The sequence below is a fragment of the Carcharodon carcharias genome, chromosome 14 (genome assembly GCF_017639515.1).
Source record: "Carcharodon carcharias isolate sCarCar2 chromosome 14, sCarCar2.pri, whole genome shotgun sequence".
Taxonomy (NCBI): Eukaryota; Metazoa; Chordata; class Chondrichthyes; order Lamniformes; family Lamnidae; genus Carcharodon; species Carcharodon carcharias.
Window position 1 is genome coordinate 17,678,895 of NC_054480.1, and position 18,913 is coordinate 17,697,807.

Genomic DNA, 18,913 nt, shown 5'->3' on the forward strand with positions numbered 1-18,913 from the left:
GGCCATGTGCTATAAAATATGAATGGACTGGTGGGAATTGACAAAAACAAGTACCTGGTGCCCTCAGACAATGCCAAAACACAAGGTGGTCATCCATACAAAAACCATTTGGCTCCAAGACACAGTGTATCAACAATCTTCCCAAGGATAATCCCACAGTGGAACAAGCTGAGAAAGGAAATAGTCACAGCCCCATCACTTGAAAGCTTCAAAACCCATCTTTAGATTATTTCCATTTAAAAATTTTCAGGACCACCATCTGAGCAGGTCCTGCTTGGTTTAGCTAGCGCTACCCGTATAAAGGTTGGAGGAGTACGGGTGTTATCCTGTGATGCCGATGCAACTAAAACAGAAGCAGAAGAAGCAGAAAGGTATAAAAGTTGTGGTGTGGCCACCATTGTTTCTTTCTTCATTATCCTAATTTTATCACTTTCTTCTGGTATTTCATGAAAACATTTTATTCAAAGTTCCTCACTTTGCAAATCCAGCTGCACTGACTTTCAGAGCACAAAGGTATCAGTATGCTCAAAGTCAAAACATGGACTTATGGGATAAATTTAAAGGTTGGAAATCAAACAATAACTGTAAATTACACATTGCACAGCAGGTCAATCACTACCTGATGGACAGATAGATTAATGTTTCAACTGCGACCCTTCAGAAAGGGGGAAGAGATAAATTTAGAAAGACACAAGAAGACAGTAAAACAAACAGACACAGAAACAAGAGATAGATTTGAGGAAAGAGAGGCTTAGAGGGAGAGGGAGAAACACAAGACTGCAGAGGACAGAGGCAAAAGGATCTTTAACAGATTGCACACCTGAAGAGGTCAAGTTGTGCACACTCTTGGCCCAACGCAACATAACCAGATTTAATGCACACCAGGCAGAGTATACTAGTAGAAAGCGAAGTAAAAATATTTTATGCATGTTTCAGAGATTAAGTAGCCATGAACGGATGAAGACACAAGTGCAATTTTAACCTATGTCTTACCTGTGAAAAGGATTGTGCATGAATAATATGGTGCTTATGAAATGCAGCAATGCAGGAAGTTAGACATGGAAGCAGCAATTTTAGAGAAGTTAGTTCAGTGAATTCAAGAAACTGAAAGGAGGAAGTAAACCCAAGTTTATTAAAATTAAATACTTTATATATTCTTGAAGAAGGCTCATAATACACTGTGCAAATAGCCTCACCAAACTGAAATGGGCCAATAGCTGTGCATTAATTTTTTTTTTACAATTCTCATTCATACAGTACATTCATCACAGAAAGAATTCCAACATGTTGCACATAGAAGCACATATCAAACAATGAATCCCCATTATAATAAAAGCAAAATACTGCGGATGCTGGAAATCTGAAACAAAAACAAAAATACCTGGAAAAACTCAGCAGGTCTGACATCACCTGTGGAGAGGAACACAGTTAACGTTTTGAATCTGTATGACTCTTCATCAGAACTAAGGAAATAGAGAAATGAGGTGAAATATAAGATGGTGGGGGGGGTGGTGGGACTGGTACAGCTGGATAGAGGGCCAGTGATAGATGGAGGCAAAGAAGAGATTGCCAAAGATGTCATAGACAAAAGGACAAAGGGGTGTTGATGGTGGTGATATTATCTAAAGAATGTGCTAATGGGGACATTAAGGGTAGCAAGCAGAACAAGCTAGTGGCAGTGGGGTGCGGGGAAGGGATCAAAATGGGCTAAAAGGTGGAGATAAAACAATAGATCGAAATAAATTTTAAAATAGGTGGGAAAAGAAAAATATATTTTTAAAAAATTATAAATTATTGGAAAAAGGGGGATCGGAAAAGGGGGTGGAGATGGAGGAGAGAGTTCATGATCTGAAATTGTTGAACTCCATATTCAGTCCAGAAGGCTGTAAAGTGCCTAGTCGAAAAATGAGGTCCTGTTCCTCCAGTTTGCATTGAGCTTCACTGGAACACTGCAGCAGGCCAAGGACGAACATGTGGGCATGAGAGCAGGGTGGTATGTTGAAATGGCAAGCAACAGGGAGGTCTGAGTCATGCTTGCGGACAGACCAAAGGTGTTCCGCAAAGTGGGCACCCAGTCTGTTGTTTAGTCTCTCCAATGTAGAGGAGACCGCATTGGAAGCAGTGAATGCAGTAGACTAAATTGAGGGAAATGCAAGTGAAGCACTGCTTCACTTGAAAGGAATGTTTGGGCCCATGGATGGTGAGGAGGGTGTAAGTAAAGGGGCAGGTATTGCACCTTCTGCAGTTGCATGGGAAGGTGCCATGGGAGGGGGTTGAGGTGTAGGGGGTGATGGAGGAGTGGACCAGGGTGTCCTGGAGGGAGCGATCCCTGTGGAAAGTTGCTAGGGAGGGTGAAGGGAAGATGTGTTTGGTAGTGGCATCATGCTGGAGTTGGCAGAAATGGCGGAGGATGATCCTTTGAACACGTAGACTGGTCGGGTGACAAGTGAGGACAAGGAGGACCCTATCATGATTCTGGAAGGGAGAGGAAGGTGTGAATGCGGATGCGCGGGAGGTGGGCCGGACACAGTTGAGGACCCTGTCAACCACCGTGGGTGGAAAACCTTGGTTAAGGAAGAAGGAAGACATGTCAGAGAAACTGTTTTTGAAAGTGACATCATCAGAACAGATGCGATAGAGGTGAAGGAACTGAGAGAATGGCATGAAGTCCTTACAGGAAGCGGGGAGCTGTAGTCCAGGTAGCTGTGGGAGTCAGTAGGCTTGTAATAAATATTGGTGGACAGTCTATCACCAGAAATTGAGACAGAGAGGTCAAGGAAGGGAAGGGAAGTGTCAGTGATGGACCAAGTGAAAATGATGGAGGGTGGAAATTGGAAGCAAAATTAATAAATTTTTCCAGATGCAGACGAGAGCACGAAGTGGCACTGAAGCAGTCATCGACATACCGGAGAAAGAGTTGTGGGAGGAGGCCTGAGTAGGACTGGAACAAGAAATGTTCCACATACCCCATAAAGAGAAAGGCATAACTGGGGCCCATGCGGATACCCATAGCCACACCTTTTATTTGGAGGAAGTGAGACAAGTTTAAGGAGAAATTGTTTAGTGAGAGAATAAGTTCAGCCAGACGGAGGAGAGTAGTGGTGGATGGGGATTGTTCGGGCCTCTGTTCGAGGAAAAAGCGGAAAGCCCTCAGACCATCCTGGTGGGGGATTGAGGTGTAGAGGGATTGGATGTCCATGGTGAAGAGGAGGCGGTTGGGCCAGGGAACTGGAAATTGTTGATATGATGTAGGGTGTCAGAGGAATCATGGATGTAGGTGGGAAGAGACTGGACAAAGGGAGAGAGAATGAAGTCAAGATAGCAAGAAATGAATTCCGTGGCACAGGAATAGGCTGACATGATCGGTCTGCCGGGACAGTCCTGTTTGTGGATTTTGGGTAGGAGGTAGAAGCGGGCCGTCTGAGGTTGGGAGACTATGAGGTTGGAAGCTGTGGAGGGAAGACCTCCAGAGGAGATGAGGCCAGTGACAGTCCTGGAAACAATGACTTGATGTTCAGTGGTGGGGTCATGGTCCAGGGGGAGGTAGGAGGAAGTGTCTGCGAGTTGACACTCAATGGGAATGAATCCCCATTCCTGCTTCACACATACAGTGAGAGAGAGAGAGAGAGATCGTATTTGTGTTTAAATAACGATCACTGCTCTTCAAAGTAATTTGTTGTGTGACGTGATAAGTTGCTTTGTAAACAGTACTGTTTGTGCTACTCGCCAGATAAAAAGGAGACATGCTTCTAAGGGTTTGTCAAAGAAAAACAGAAGAGTTCTATTGGTGTCCAGGCCAACAATTGCTCCTCAAAGCAAAATACTGTGGATGCAGAAAATCTGAAAAAACAGAAAATGTTGGAAATACTCAACAGGTCTGGCAGCATCTGTGGAGAGAGATGCAGAGTTAACGTTTCAGATCATGATCTTTAATCAGAACCCTCAAACATTACCAACAAAGAGATAAACTGGTCATTTATCTCACTGTTGTTTGTGGGGTGCACAAATTGGATGCTGCATTTGCCCTGGCTAAACTTCAAAAGCAATTAATCCTCTCTCTCAAGTCTTATAACTGAAAATGCAAGAATGACAAAGAACCTGGGATTGACGAGATACCAGCAGAGCTATTGAAACATGGTGAGAACACCATCACAACAGAGCTCACAGACCTGTTCAACAAGATCTGGACTGTGGAGGTCATCCTGGATGACTGGAGGCGAAGAGTAATTGTCAAGCTGCCAAAGAAAGGGAAATTCAGTGACTGCAACAACTGGAGGGGCATCACACTAATGTCAGTGCCTGGCAAGGTATTCAGCATGGTGCTCCTCAACAGGTTGAAAGCAGAAGTAGACATTATCCTTTACAAAGAACAGGCAGGTTTCAGGGGTGGCAGGTCATGTTTCAAGCAGATCGTTAGGCTCAGGAACATCACAGAACAGAGCCTAGAGTATCGGGAGCCACTTGTTATCAAGAAGGCATCCATTGGCAGTCACTCTGATACTTCACAAGACAGTACAGCATCCTGGAGCGATATATCAACATCTTCAAAGCCTTATACTGGGACTCCAGCTGCTGCTTCAAGACCAGCACGGGCACCACGGACTCTTTCAACATCATCACAGGAGTACGGTAAGGCTGCATACTCTCCCCTTTCCTTTCCCTCTTGGTTACTGATTTCATCATGAGGAAGGTGATGGTGGGTGCAGAATTTGGCATCCCACAGCAACACCACTGGTAGATGGACTTGGATTCTGCAGATAACATCACCTTGTTGGTGAAAGAATTGCGCATGCTCCAAGACATGACCACCAGTGTGGAGAGTAGCGGCGCCAAGGTTGGTCTACACAGCTGCAAGACGACCAAGATGGTGACAACTGGACGGCAACAAGGTCCCTCCCATCACCATCGGGTAACAGAATTTCCGAGGATGTCGACCATTTTCCCTACTGTCAAGGAACTATCATATTTTTCTTAATATCACTGTGGGATTCTTTAAAGCAGGTGTGTGTGTGAAGCTAATTTAATTAAACTAGAGACGATTAGTCTGCAAGGTTTAAATTATCAAAGAAGTGAGGCATTTAAAATGGAGACGAGTAAAGCTAGGGCAAGGTCAGTAGATACAGTGTGAATGGAACTGGTGTTTTTAGATAAGGGGAGAGGTGTTTGATTTTCAAAGGGAGATGGAAAATGTTTACAACTGACAAGGTAAATAAGGCAAGTGGTCATGTTGAGTTTTCCAAAAGTACTGGCCATAATGAGAACCTTAAATTTTTTTTTATATTCTGGGAAAAGTAACTTCTAAAGACAAGTGGAAACAATGGGATATACAAATCAAAACGGATAAAGATATATTTAAAGAAGCACGGAAGGCTGTGTGAGGTGTGACCGTGTGAGATCTTGAAAGATGACTGTGTGAAACAAACTTGGGGAAAAAGCCTCTAGCCACCCTGAAGACATTTGCTGTTCCAGTAACTAAAGTGGAAGTCCATTGTCCAGTGGATACTTGTGGTAATATTGCTGGATGACCTTATAAATTTGGAATCTATTTGGACTGTTGCCTTAAAGTGGGTGTCTAGTTGGGAATCTGGTTAAGTAGAAATTTTGGGAAATGTTTAACTGTGCAACTGTAATCTTGAGTGTGTTTAAGTTTTTTTTCTTCTTTTGTTAACAAATGTTTTAATTTAATCTTTAAAATCTCTAAAGGTGGTAGTGGACTCATTACTTCAAACTTCAGTTTCCAAGCCTTCTTGTAATAAATACAAATTGCAAAATCGTTGTGACAGCGTGGCCAAGTTCCCCTGGTGGGTTTGGTCAGCCTGGCAAATACCACCTGCCATATCTTAACACTACCTAGGAAGCAACATCTCCAGGGAGGTTAATGTAGAGAACGACGTCCACACAAAAATCAGCAAAGCAGCATTGGTCTTCTAGTGGCTCCACACAGTCTGGGCATCCAATACCATCAACATGGCTGTGAAGCTGTGACTCTACATGTCCATAGTAATACCAACTTCAGTCTATGCCAGCGAGACATGGAAGAGAACAGCAAAAGTGTCACATAAGTTGGACATCTTTCACCAGCGCTACCTATAAGATCCTGGGCATCACCATGGAGAAATGGCATCACCAATCAGGAAATGCTACAGAGAACTGGACAGAAGCAGCTGCGGGACATTGTGACAGAGACACAACCAAGACTGGCAGGACGTGTATTTCACCTACTGGACTTACACCAACTCAAAGTGGAGTAGAATGGACACCACCAAATGGAAAAAGAAGACAGGGCCAGCCAAGGAAGACCTGGCGAAGTGCATTTAAGGAGGGAAACCACCTGGGCTGGAGCAAAAGAAATTGTGTTGGACTGGGCCAGTGGACAAGTCTTGCTGCCCATAGTTCCTTTGGTCCTGTACGGGACAAAGTCTAAGTAAGTAAAAGCCATGCGTTACACTTAGTTAGAAGTTCTGACAAAACGTAATCAAGCTGAAATATTAATAATGTCTCTCTCTATCCATGGATACTGTCTGACCTGCTGAATGTTTCTAGCATCCTCTGGTTTTATTCCAGATTTCTTGCATTTTGTAGTATTTTGTTACTCTCCCCATTTTTAACTTATTGTTTTCTCCCTCATCTGTTTCCTTCTATCCTAAAGATGGCCCTATCCATTTGGCATTTCTGACAAGGGATGATCGTCCAAAAATGCCAGCTCATTCTTTCTCATTTATAGATGCCAAACAGCTTGTGCATTTCCAAACTTGTTCATTTTCAGTTCAGACATACTGCACTTGTTTTCATGTTATTCCAAGATATATATTAAATTAGACAATCACTGCAAGTCATTTCCTACAGCAGTGAGGGCAGTATGGACATCAGCAGTCTAGGTTAGCCTGATGGACTCAATATGGCTATCATTCCATTGACAAGAGTAAAAACAGCTGCATAGAGGTGGTACAGCTAACATTAAACTTCAGTCAAAACGCCCGCATGTCCTGACAGATTATCCAAAAATTCTCCTTCAGAAGCCGAGTGACCCATTTTGTCTTACCAGCATTTTGTTTTCAGACTTTCTTTTATATTAAAAAACTCAAAGACCGTAGAGAGAGATTTAAGTCTGTGAAAATACACCCAAAATTCCTGTAGGTGATGCTTTCTATTATACAAAACCAATCATTCTTCTCTGATAGGCTTGTAATTATGACCGATGCCCTTCACAACTTAGGAAATCAGCAATTAATCATTGCGCTATGCTCAAAGGCCACTAGAACTCTCATCCTATGAATAAGAAAATCAGAGCTCTATTTAACTGCGGCACTGTCTCTGCAACATTATGTGAACTTTTGCTACCTTGTCTGTTTTGTACCTTCAATGTACTGTGCTTCTGTCACAAATCTGCAGGCCATTTGTTGATTTCACACCCATAAAATCTGCATTTCTTTTGAATCTTGTTAATGTCAGTATGAACAACAGGCACTGAAAGAAGTTTGCAGGGTTTACTCCAATAAGGCGGATGGTGGGTTTAAGACTGTCCTCATGCCTCTCTCTGCTGTTGCATGAGTCCAGGGTGCCAGTCATATCACACCATCCTTAAACTGGATTCATCCAAGACTATCTTAACGCATTGAGTCCCGTTCCTCTTTCACCCCTATGCTTGCTGACCTATGGTAACTTCAGCCCAGCCACGTCTTGATTTTAAAATTCTCATCCTTGTCTTCAAATCCCTCCCTGGCCTCTCCACCCCCAATCTCTGGAACCTCCACCATCCCTATAACACTCAGGGATCTTTGATCCCTCCAATTCTGATCTCTTGCAAATCCCCCATTTTCATTGCTCCACTATTGGTGGCCATGCCTTCAGCTGCCTAGGCCCTAAACTCTGGAATTCCCTTCCTAAACATCTCCACAAGCACCCTGGTACATTTTACTACGTTGAAGATGCTATACAAATACAAGTAATTGTAGCTATCAGTTGCTATTTAACACAAAAGAGTTGGATGATGCCAAGGGGAATCTTTAGCATTTTACTGAATGCTGAAGCAACTTTCTTTACCTTTGATCACCCTGTGATCTCAGTAACCAGTTCCACTCAAATCTACTTGCTCTTGTTGCAAATTCCTGCACCATTCTGATGATATGCAAATCCTTTCCAAATTGCAGAATCGATTCTAGGCTCCTAGATTTGCTGACATGATAACCAAAGATCCAGCAATCAGATATATTCAAGGTAGAAATGAGAGAAAACAACTTTCTGGTAAAACTGCAGGAAAGCATTTTGTAATCTGTAATGTCACAGAAACTAAAGGTTAAATCCATATCCTACTAAAGGGCTTTTATTTTTTTAAAAGTATTTATTCAAGCGCCGTGAGTCCTTCGTTCCCAGGGTGAATCTGCTTCCTTGACTTTGGGAAGAGGTGTCTCTACATGAAGCTTCTACTGTACAGCTATTCTCAAACAGGAGAATGAAGTTTCAGTCCATTTTGCTCTGGAGTCAGATCAGGCCCCCGCTCAGAATTTAAACCCCAACTGCTTAGCCTCAGTATAAAAAAAACAATCTTTGCAGTGATACTGCAGTCATAATGTAAATCCAGTCTTTAAACTGCTAACTCAAGAAGAGCATTTTCAATTCAAACACCAGTTGTCAATACAGAGTTCCTCCAATTCTGGTCTCTTGCACATCTTTCACTTCCACCAGTGGCAGCTGTGCCTTCAGCCATCTCAGTCCTGAGCTCTGGGATTTCTTCCCCCGATAGCTTGGCCTCACCACCACTTGCTCCTTTTAAGACTGCTTAAAAAGTGCGCTTTTGACCAAGGCTTTGGTCACTTAGCATAATATCGCTTTTGGCTCGATGTCAATTGCTTTTGGATTATACTTCTTGAGACGTTTTACGATATTAAAGGCGCTATGCACGTGCAAGTTGCTGTTGTAGCTTACTGGAGTGAAATTGCCATTTTTCTGTATAACATTCATTGATCATAAAATGACTTGATTCAGAATCTTTGCCACAGAAATACTACCTATTTCAGAATTTTTTTTAAAAAGCACAACAAAAATTGAATTATTTTGAATGGAGTTGGGGGAGGGTGACATATTAACCAAAGTGTTGCATAACCTTTGATGCAGACTTCATAAACCAATCTGAGTGGGAGCCAAGTGGGCCCTAAACTGTCACCAAACCCAGAATGTTTACTTTTTTTTTGCTGCCTTGCTATGTCTCAATAACAAAAGCTTATTGAATACAAGCAATCCTTTGGCTAATTGAGTTTACTCTCTTCCCCTCTCAACACTACTGCTTCAACATGGATGAAAAAATTGAGCTTGGTGAAAGAGAAAGAGATCCGTGTTGCTATGGAAACTTGAAAGAGTAGGTCTTCCAGCATTGGTCAGGCCTCTCATTGAAACAAAATGGGGAGCCTCATGTTAAATTTTAAAATGTCTTTTTCTTTTATTCATTCATGGGGATGTGGGCACCACTGGCAAGATCAGCATTCATCAACGCACCTCTAACTGCCCTATGAGAAGGCAGTGATGAACACAGGGTGGTCCAACTTTTTTGTAGCAGTTTGATGCCTTTTACAGGCCATTTCAGAGGGGCAGCTAAGAGTGAACCACATTGCTTGGGGCCTGGAGTCAAAAGTAGGCCAAACCAGTAAGGACAGCAGATTTCCTTCCCTAAAGGACATGAATGAACCAGATGGGGTTTTAATGACAAACTGATGGTCCCACAGTCACCATTACCAAGACTAGCTTTTTATTCCAGATTTATTTAATTGCGCTCAAATTCACCAGCTTCTGTGGTGGGATTTGAACTCATGGGCTAAATGCTATGGGCCACCCACAGGTGGTAAAACAGGAGGGCGGACCTGTAAATTAGGGCACTGTCATTGGCAGCATGCCCGCCACCCACCCACAATTTTAGTGGTGTGAACGTGATAGGTGGGCTGCTCACCCATGGCCTAAATGAGTCACTCAATTGGCAAATAAATGCCTTATTAAGAGCCTCATCCCATCACCACTCCGATTTAACAGAAAGTGGGAGAGGCCTGCACCCAATGAGCAGCCATGCAGATTTATCCCTGAGGGCTGGTCAGTGAGCTCCCTGTACCAATCGGAGGCTCCCCGCCCCAACAGTTGTCTCCCACAGTCCACCCTCCCACCCCTGCCCTGTCTAACATGACCCTCCGCCCCCGCCCCTACTTCCCAGGCAGGCCCCGGTGAGATTCCTGACTTACCTGGGTCCTGGGTTTCATGGCATCTATGGTTCCTCTTCCTCCCAGGCTTCCTGCAATACGACAGCGGCCACCAATCCTGGTGTGGCACAAAACTAATGTCTTCACTTGGCCGATAGCTCCATGAGGTGGGACATCCTCCTGGAGACAAACGGAAGTCCCACTTCATACTAATTAAAGGGCCATTGCCCGAAAAATTAAAGCAGGGTGAGCCAGCAAAGCAGAGGCAGGCTCATTCCCAACATTTACGCTGGGGTGTGAGGAGCCTGCCCTCAGTGTATAATCAGCCCCATGTCTCCAAAGCATTAGTCCTGATGTTTGGATTGCTAGTCCAGTAACAGAACTGTGATGCTACCATTCCTGACATATAGTTAATTTAATTTTTCTATGACCTCTCTTTCCCCTTTTTTTACTTCTCTTTGAAATGATCAGTTTTAGAATTTTGCATCATTGGCCCAGATTTTGCATTCAGTAGCAAATGAACGTTGCTTTATCTTCATTACGCTTACAGCTAGCTCCAGATTTTTTGTGGGTTTTTACACTGCAATTTGAATTAGTGAGTTGGAACTCCATGCTGCCCTTGACAGGGGTCCTAGGGAGGCAGTGATGTAGTGGTATTGTCACTGCACATGTAATCCAGAGATCCAGGGTAATGCTTTGGGGACCTTGGTTCAAATCCCACCATGGCAGATTTGAATTCAATAAAAATCTGGAATTAAAAGTCTAATGATGACCATGAAACCATTGTCGATTGTCATATAAATCCATCTGATTCACCAATGTCCAACATTTATGCTGGGGTGTGAGGAGCCTGCCCTCAAGACACGTAAGGAAATCTGCTTTCTTCACCTGGTCTGGCCTGCATGTAACTCCAGACCCACAGCAATGTGGTTGACTCTTAAATGCCCGGACGATGCGGTTCGAAAAGGTGGCTCACCACCATCTTCTCAAGAGCAATTAGGAATGGGCAATAAATGCTGGGCCTGAGAACAGGTCAAGTAATGGCATGTCCCCTGAATCAGTTTGAAAAATCCTTACTGAGGAATACAAGAGCTAAACCAGGAAGTGTAAGTTAGAATATTTAAAATCAATAAAATCATGTATAGAAAGCTAGACAAAGGGAGAAAAGGAAAGATGGGATTAAAAGAGAGAATGAAAACTTTTTTAAATTTTTTACGATCTCCAGCAATAATTAAAATCTGAAGCAATGAGACTCTACAATAGTAAAATTAAATTTTCAGTGCCAGAGAGACTAACTAGCAATAATTAAAACTTAACATGCGGTAAAAATTCAGTCTCTTGAATGGACATGCCCTAGCTTTTGCTGGCACATTTAGAAAGTACCACAAATTCATCCCCTTCATGTAGTTCAGTGCTGAGTATCTGTTAGAGAGAAGCTTCTGAAGCAGCAGGGTACATCGGACAGCAACTTCCTGATTTCCGTGTGCCCAAAGACTAGAAGCCCTGACAGCCTCATTATTGTTCTTAATGCAAAATCCAGACCAATCTCTCTAGGCTCTGCCATTTCCTTTATTACCATCATCAACGGCCACCATCTCCAAACTATACTGCCAGCAATGATCCCTTTGTTAAATTCTTTACATGGATTTTACTTCCACTTGAGAAGGCAGACTTCAATTTAACAGCTCATCCAAAAAGCCAACATCTTTAACAGTGCAACACTCCCTCAGTATTGCACTGGAGCGGCAGCCTAGAGTTTTACAGCCAAGCCTCCGGAGTGCGACTCAACTCACAATCTACGGATTCAGGGACGAGAATGTTACCAACTGAGCCATCACTTCCGTTTTCTACTTAAGTATTTAAGAGGTCATTCTATTCCTTTCTGTTGTGCGCGTATCTCTGTCAGCACTTGCGTGCATGCAAGTGCAAAAATGTTTGTCCTTCCCCCATCCCTTTGTCTTGGTCCTTTTAAAATGTTTTTCATCTGTAACATCCTGCAGTTCTGATCAGCATCTGAAATATCCCTGTTTTCCCCCACAGATACCGATTGAGCAGTTGGGTGTTTCTAGAATCTTCTGTTTCTGTTTCCAATTTTACTTCATTATAAATCCAGGTTTTCAGCACATCTTCAATTTCTTTGGTTGAGCAATCTACAGATGGTATAGCTTATCCATAAAACGGTTGAAACTATTCAATTCATCAATAGCATCTACCGCTGCTATTTCAATTCTGTGATTGAGATAATCACATTTTGATAGCTGGTTAGTTACCTTGAACATATTAGCCAATCCTTGTTTTCCACCCAACACTGACCGGTGCAATGAAAATAGCAACTAAATTGCTCTGCAAACATGTGTCTTGAATCCATGACCATCAATGACATTAGGGGCATAGTGGTATTGTCACTGACTAGTATTCCAGAGACCCAGGGTAATGCGCTGGGGACATGGGTTCGATGGTACGTGGTGAAATTTGAATTCAATAAGAATCTGACGATAACTATGAAACCACTGTCAATTGTTGTAAAAACCCATCTGGTTCACTAATATCCTTTAGGGAAGGAAATCTGCCGTCCTTACCTACATGTGACTCCAGACCAATGGCAATGTGGGTTGACTCTTAAATGTCCTCTGAACAAGGGCAATGAGGGATGGGCAATAAATGCTGGCCTAGGCAGCAATGCCCACATCCCATGAACGAATAAAAGAAAATGACAATCATTCCCACGGATGCAGCCAGCCAGAGAACACTGTAATTTGCACAAGGACAAAAGTCTATTTGAAGCTGGTCTGTTATTGCCATTATTAATAAATGGCATTGCTATGTACAGTGTACTTTCAAAAGGCTGAGAGATATGGGGAGATTATACTGGCATGACGATACCATGAAAAAAAGCATTGGATCAGCATTCCTAAAATGTTCTAATCCTACCATAGAATTGCGGAATTCAAATTCAGTTAATTAAATAAATTCTTCAGTTCTCTGTCCAATGGTAGGTCCGACCATATGCCACAACCTTACTGTAATCATATAGAACCTTGGTGAGACCGCACCTGGATTATTGCGTGCAGTTTTGGTCTCCAAAGGGACCTTGTACACCAATCACTGAAAGCAAGCATGGAGGTGCAGCAAGCAGTTAGGAAAGCAAATGGTATGTTGGCCTTCATTGCGAGAGGACTTGAGTACAGGAGCAATGATCTCTGAGCAGTGAGACCACACCTGGAGTATTGCATGTAGTTTTGGTCTCCAAGCCTAAGAAAAGATGTACTTACTATAGCAGGAGTGCAGTGAAGGTTCACCATATTGATTCCTGGGATGGCAGGATTAATGTAAGAGGAGGGCTTAGGGTCAACTAACCTGGAGTTGAGAAAACTGAGAGGGGATCTCATTGAAACGTGTAAAATTCTGACAGGACTGGACAGACTGGATGCAGGGATGATGTTTCCTCTGGCTGGGGGGTCTAGAACAAGGGGTCACAGTCTCAGGATACGGGGTAGGCCATTTAGGACTGAGATGAGGTGAAATTTCTTCACTCAGAAGGTGGTGAACCTGTGGAATTCTCTACCACAGAAGGCTGTGGAGGCCAAGTCACTGAATATATTTAAGAAGGAAATAGATTTCTAGACTCTAAAGCAAGGGATATGGGAAGAGTATGGTGTTGAGATAGAGATCAGCCATGATCATATTGAATGACGGAGCAGGCTCGAAAGGCCAAATGACCCACTCCTGCTTCTATTATTTATTTTTCTATGTTTCCTTACCTGAGTACAAGGAATACAATGAATGTTCACTAAATTAATTCCTGGGATGGAAGGATTGTCCTATGAGAAATGATTAAGTAGGCTGGGCTTTTATTGTCTGGCATTTAGAAAAATGAATGAGAAGTGATCTCATTCAAACTTATAATTGTTACAGTACTCACCAGGGTAGATGCAGGAAGGATATTTCCCTTAGCTGCGGGATGGAGGTGGTCTAGAGCCAGGGGAAAATTTTAGACTAAGGGATAGACCATTTAGCACTGAGATAAGGAGGAATTTCTTGTCTCAGAGGGTAGTGAATATTTGGAATTCTCTACCCACGAAGGTGGTGGAGGCTCAGCCATTGAGCGTGTTCAAGATTGAGACCAATAGATTTCTGCACATTAAAAACAACAAGGGATATGGGATAGTGCAGGGAAGCACTGTTGAAATAGAAGAACTGCCACGATCTCATTGAATAGCGGAGTGGGCCCGGAGGGCTGAATGGCCAATTCCTGCTCCTATTTCTTACGTGCCCTCCACCACAGGCAGGGAAAAGAGGCAGGTCCCAAACTCATGCTCATCAGGACAGGGATCGAACCCTGTGCTGTTGGTACCAATCTGATCCACACCAGCTGTCCAGCCAACTGCCCCCCCGCCCCCCAAAGGAGTCCGAGTTGCTGTAGCAACATGCATTTTTAGTCCGTTGCTGTGACTAGTGATGGTAGAGGGTCCAATTTTCTTTCCATCACGTGGCTGACCAGGAAGCTCTCCTGCTCTTACCGCCTGCCACTGCCGTATGGTGGAAGGATTTACAAGTTGATGCTCAACCTTTTTGGCTCAAACGTAGGTACACTACCCACAGCTCCCAATTAAATAAGTATGGAATAAAACTCTAGTATCAGTAATGGTGACCATGAAACTATTGGAAAGTTGCAAAATCCCAATTTGTTCACTAATGTCTTTTAGGGAAGGAAATCTGCTATCCTTACCTGGTCTGAGAAATGTGTGACTCTGGACACACAGTATCTATGTATTTGTGTCTGATTTTCTTCTTGGCATGTCTTGTCCATTGTCCATTCACCCATACTCAGGATGAAACAGACAAAAATGTGGTGAAAATTAAGGCCTGCGGAGGTGGAGATACTGCCTGCAAACCATTCAAAAGCTTGTTAACGAGGAGTAGCTGCAGAAACTGCTATTCGGGATTAGCACAAATTAACAAAGCCTCATTAGGCAGAGAGGGGAGAGCCCAGGGACTAATGCAAAGCAAAGGCCCAAAGGTTCCATATTATTACAGTAACAATACAATCTGAAAGCAGGGGGTCATATTACAGCTAAGGCAATGTATTTGTGCAAGAGAGAGGGGTTCCACCTTGTCTGTTCCTCTATCCATCACTGTTCATCTGCTTTCTGAGATCTGATGGTCTGTGGTAACATAAAGTGTAATATTATTTACTTGGTTACAAGGGCCAATTTTTACTTTCATGGAGCTGTGCTTAAGCTTATTAGGAGGGAGGCTAAAAGTAAGTATAAAACAAAAGTAGGTAAAAGAGGAGGGTGTATCGCAATATTGATGAAGGAATCAATTACAGCAGTAAGGAGGGATGACATCTTAGAAGGCTCCTCAAATAAAGCCATATGGGTAGAATTGAAAAACAAAAAAGGAGCGATCACATTGCTGGGAGTGTACTGTAGGCTCCCAAACAGTCAGACAGAAATAGAAGAGCAGATAGGTAGGCAAATTTCATAGAAGTGTAAAAATAATAGGGTAATAATAGTGGGGGATTTCAACTTCCCCAACATTAACTGGGTTAGTCATAGTGTGATAGGTTTAGAGGGAGCAGAATTCTTAAAATGCATCCAGGAGAGCTTTTTAAGCCAGTACGTAGAAGGTCCTACAAGAGAGGGGGCAGTCCTGGACTTAATGTTAGGGAATGAAGATGGGCAAGTGGTAGAGGTATCAGTAGGGGAGCATTTTGCAGATAGTGATCATAACTCCATTAGATTCAAGGTTGTTATGGAAAAGGACAAGGATGGGCCAGAAGTCAGAGTTCTAAATTGGGGGAATGCCGATTTTAATAAGATCAGATATGATTTGACCAGAGTGGACTGGGAGCAGCTATTTTTAGGTAAATCTGCATCAGAACAGTGGGATTCATTCAAGAAGGAATTAGGAAGAGTACAGGGCCAACATATTCCAGTAAAGACAAAGGTTGGGATCAACAAATCCAGGGAACCCTGGATGTTGAGAGATACACAGGATTGGATAAAGAAAAAAAGGGAGGCTTATGGCAGATACTGATGGCTCAAAACAACAAAAGCCCTAGAGGTGGATAGAATGTGTAGGGGAGAAACTTAAAAAGGAAATTAGGAGAGCAAAAAGGGGGCATGAAAAAACATTGGCAGGTAAAATAAAGGAAAATATAAAGTTATTTTACAAGTACATTAAGAGTAAGAGGATAACTAGAGAAACAGTAGGTCCCATTAAGGACCATTAAGTTACCATAGTGGTAACTTGTGTGTGGAGCCAGAAGATGTAGGTAGGGATCTAAATGAATACTTTGTGTTGGTGTTCACAAGTGAGAGGGACGACGTGGGTATGGAAATCAGGCAGAAGGACTGTGATATAGTTAAAGAAATTAGCATAGAAAGGGAGGAGGTTCTAAGTGGGCTGGCAGGCTTAAAAGTAGATAAATCTCCAGGCCCGGATGAAATGTATCCCAGGCTGTTAAGTGAGGCAAGGAAGGAGATAGCAGGGCGCTGGCAATAATTTCAATACCTCTGTGGCCACAGGAGAGGTGCCAGAGGACTGGAGGACAGCCAATGTGGTACCGTTATTCAAGAAGGGGAGAAGGGATAAACCAGGGAACTTCAGGCCAGTCAGTCTAACCTCAGTGGTGGGGAAACTATTGGAAGCAATTCTGAGGGACAGAATTAATCTACACTTGGAGAGGCAGGGATTAATCAAAGACAGTCAGCATGGTTTTGTTAAGGGGAGGTCATGTCTGACCAACTTGATTGAATTTTTCGAAGAGGTGACCAGGTGTGTAGATGAGGGCAATGCATTTGACATAGTCTAACTGGACTTCAGCAAGGCTTTTGATAAGGTCCCACATGAGAGACTGATAACGAAAGTAAGAGCCCATGGGATCCAAGGCAATTTGGCAAATTGGATCCAGAATTGGCTGAGTGGCAGGAAGCAGAGGGTGATGGCCGAGGGGTGTTTTTGTGACTGAATGCCTGTGTCCCGTGGGGTTCCACAGGGATCGGTGTTGGGTCCCTTGCTGTTTGTGGTATATATAAACGATTTAGATTTGAATGTAGGAGGGTTGATCAGTAAATTCGCAAATGACATGAAAATTGGTGGGGTGGTAAATAGTGAGGAGGAGAGCCTTAGATTGCAGGAGGATAGAGATGGGCTGGTCAGATGGGCTGATCAGTGGCAAATGGAATTTAATTCAGATAAGCGTGAGGTGATGCACTTGGGCAGGACAAACAAAGCACGGGAATACACGATGAATGGTAGGGCCCTGGGAAGTACCGAGGAGCAGAGGGACCTTGGTGTGCATGTCCACCAGTCCCTTAAGGTAGCGGGACAGGTAGATAAGGTGGTTAAGAAGGCATATGGGATACTTGCCTTTATTAGCCAAGGCATAGAACATAAGAGCAAGGAGGTTATGCTGGAACTGTATAAAACACTGGTTAGGCCACAGTTAGAGTATTGCATGCAGTTCTGGAATCCGCATTATAGGAAGGATGTGATTGCACTAGAGAGAATGCAGAGGAGATTTACCAGGTTATTGCCTGGGCTGGAGAGTTTTAGTTATGAGGAGAGGTTGATATACTGGGGTTATTTCCCATGGAGCAGAGGAGATTGAGGGGGGACATGATTGAGGTGTATAAAATTATGAGGGGCAAAGATAGGGTAGACAGGGAGGAACTTTTCCCCTTGGTGGCGGGATTAATAACCAGGGGGCATAGATTTAAGGTAAGGGGCAGGAGGTTTAGAGGGGACGTGAGGAAGAATTTTTTCATCCAGAGGGTGGTGGGAATCTGGAACTCACTGCCTGAAAGGGTGATAGAGGCAGAAACCCTCATAACATTTAAGGAGTATTTGGATGTGCACTTGCAATGACATGGCATAAAAGGCTATGGTCCTATTGCTGGAAAATGGGATTAGAATAGTTAGGTACTTGTTTGACCGGCGGAGACTCAATGGGCCGAAGGGCCTTTTTCTGTGTTGGAGACCTCTATGACTCTATGGCCTTGTTTGTCTCCTCAACTGGCTCCTGCCTCTAACATCCTCAGTGTAATTGTATGGGTCTCACTCTCCCCAGGCCCCAGCATCTCCACTGTTTCTCAAACATGGCCTTCTTGTTCTCTGCCAACCCCAGCACCCAAACCCTAAGTTTCTTCATTTCTTCAAGCCTTACCTCAATCTCTCACTCCCTGCTACATCAAGCTGGAGCCTCCATTCCTGGTGGACAGGCCTGCACCTATCAGAGCCATAGGATTGAGTGGGGGGCGGGCGGACACCTCACCCCACCCCCCTCTCACCAGAAGCAAAGTCAGCGTAGAGCTGATCCACTCCATGCCGGCCCACCCCACAGCCATGAACTACTGCAGGCAGGCTATGTTAAGCCATGTTAGGGCAATGTGGGAGGCTTCAGCTCCTTGCTTGGGGGGGGGGGGGATGGAGGGGAGAGAGAGAGAGAAGAGAGTCCTGCCCTCGGGTGCTGCCAGAAATCCAATTGGCTGACAGCTCCATCAATGTCGGCAGTGGCAAAGGCGCGTCAGAGGCTGCTGCCTGTTCTGCAGGGGCTGGAGTAAGAAGGCCCATGGATCCCCAAAGCTGGGAAGTCCAGGTTCTTGGGCAGGGAATGTTGTGGCAGGTCAGGGAGTAGGGCAGTGTTGGGTTTCAGGCTGTGGGAGGTTAGGAAAAAAGGGGGTCCATATCTTGGGGGGGGGGGGGGGGGGGGGGGGTGTTCCCCG

At 43.8% G+C, this 18,913-nt stretch overlaps 1 protein-coding gene across 2 annotated transcripts in view; it reads right to left on the reverse strand.

The window, feature by feature from the left end:
• Positions 1 to 18,913, reverse strand: part of LOC121286727 (glutathione hydrolase 7) — a 53,938-nt gene that overhangs the window by 24,841 nt on the left and 10,184 nt on the right. The gene's annotated exons all lie outside the window — the stretch shown is intronic.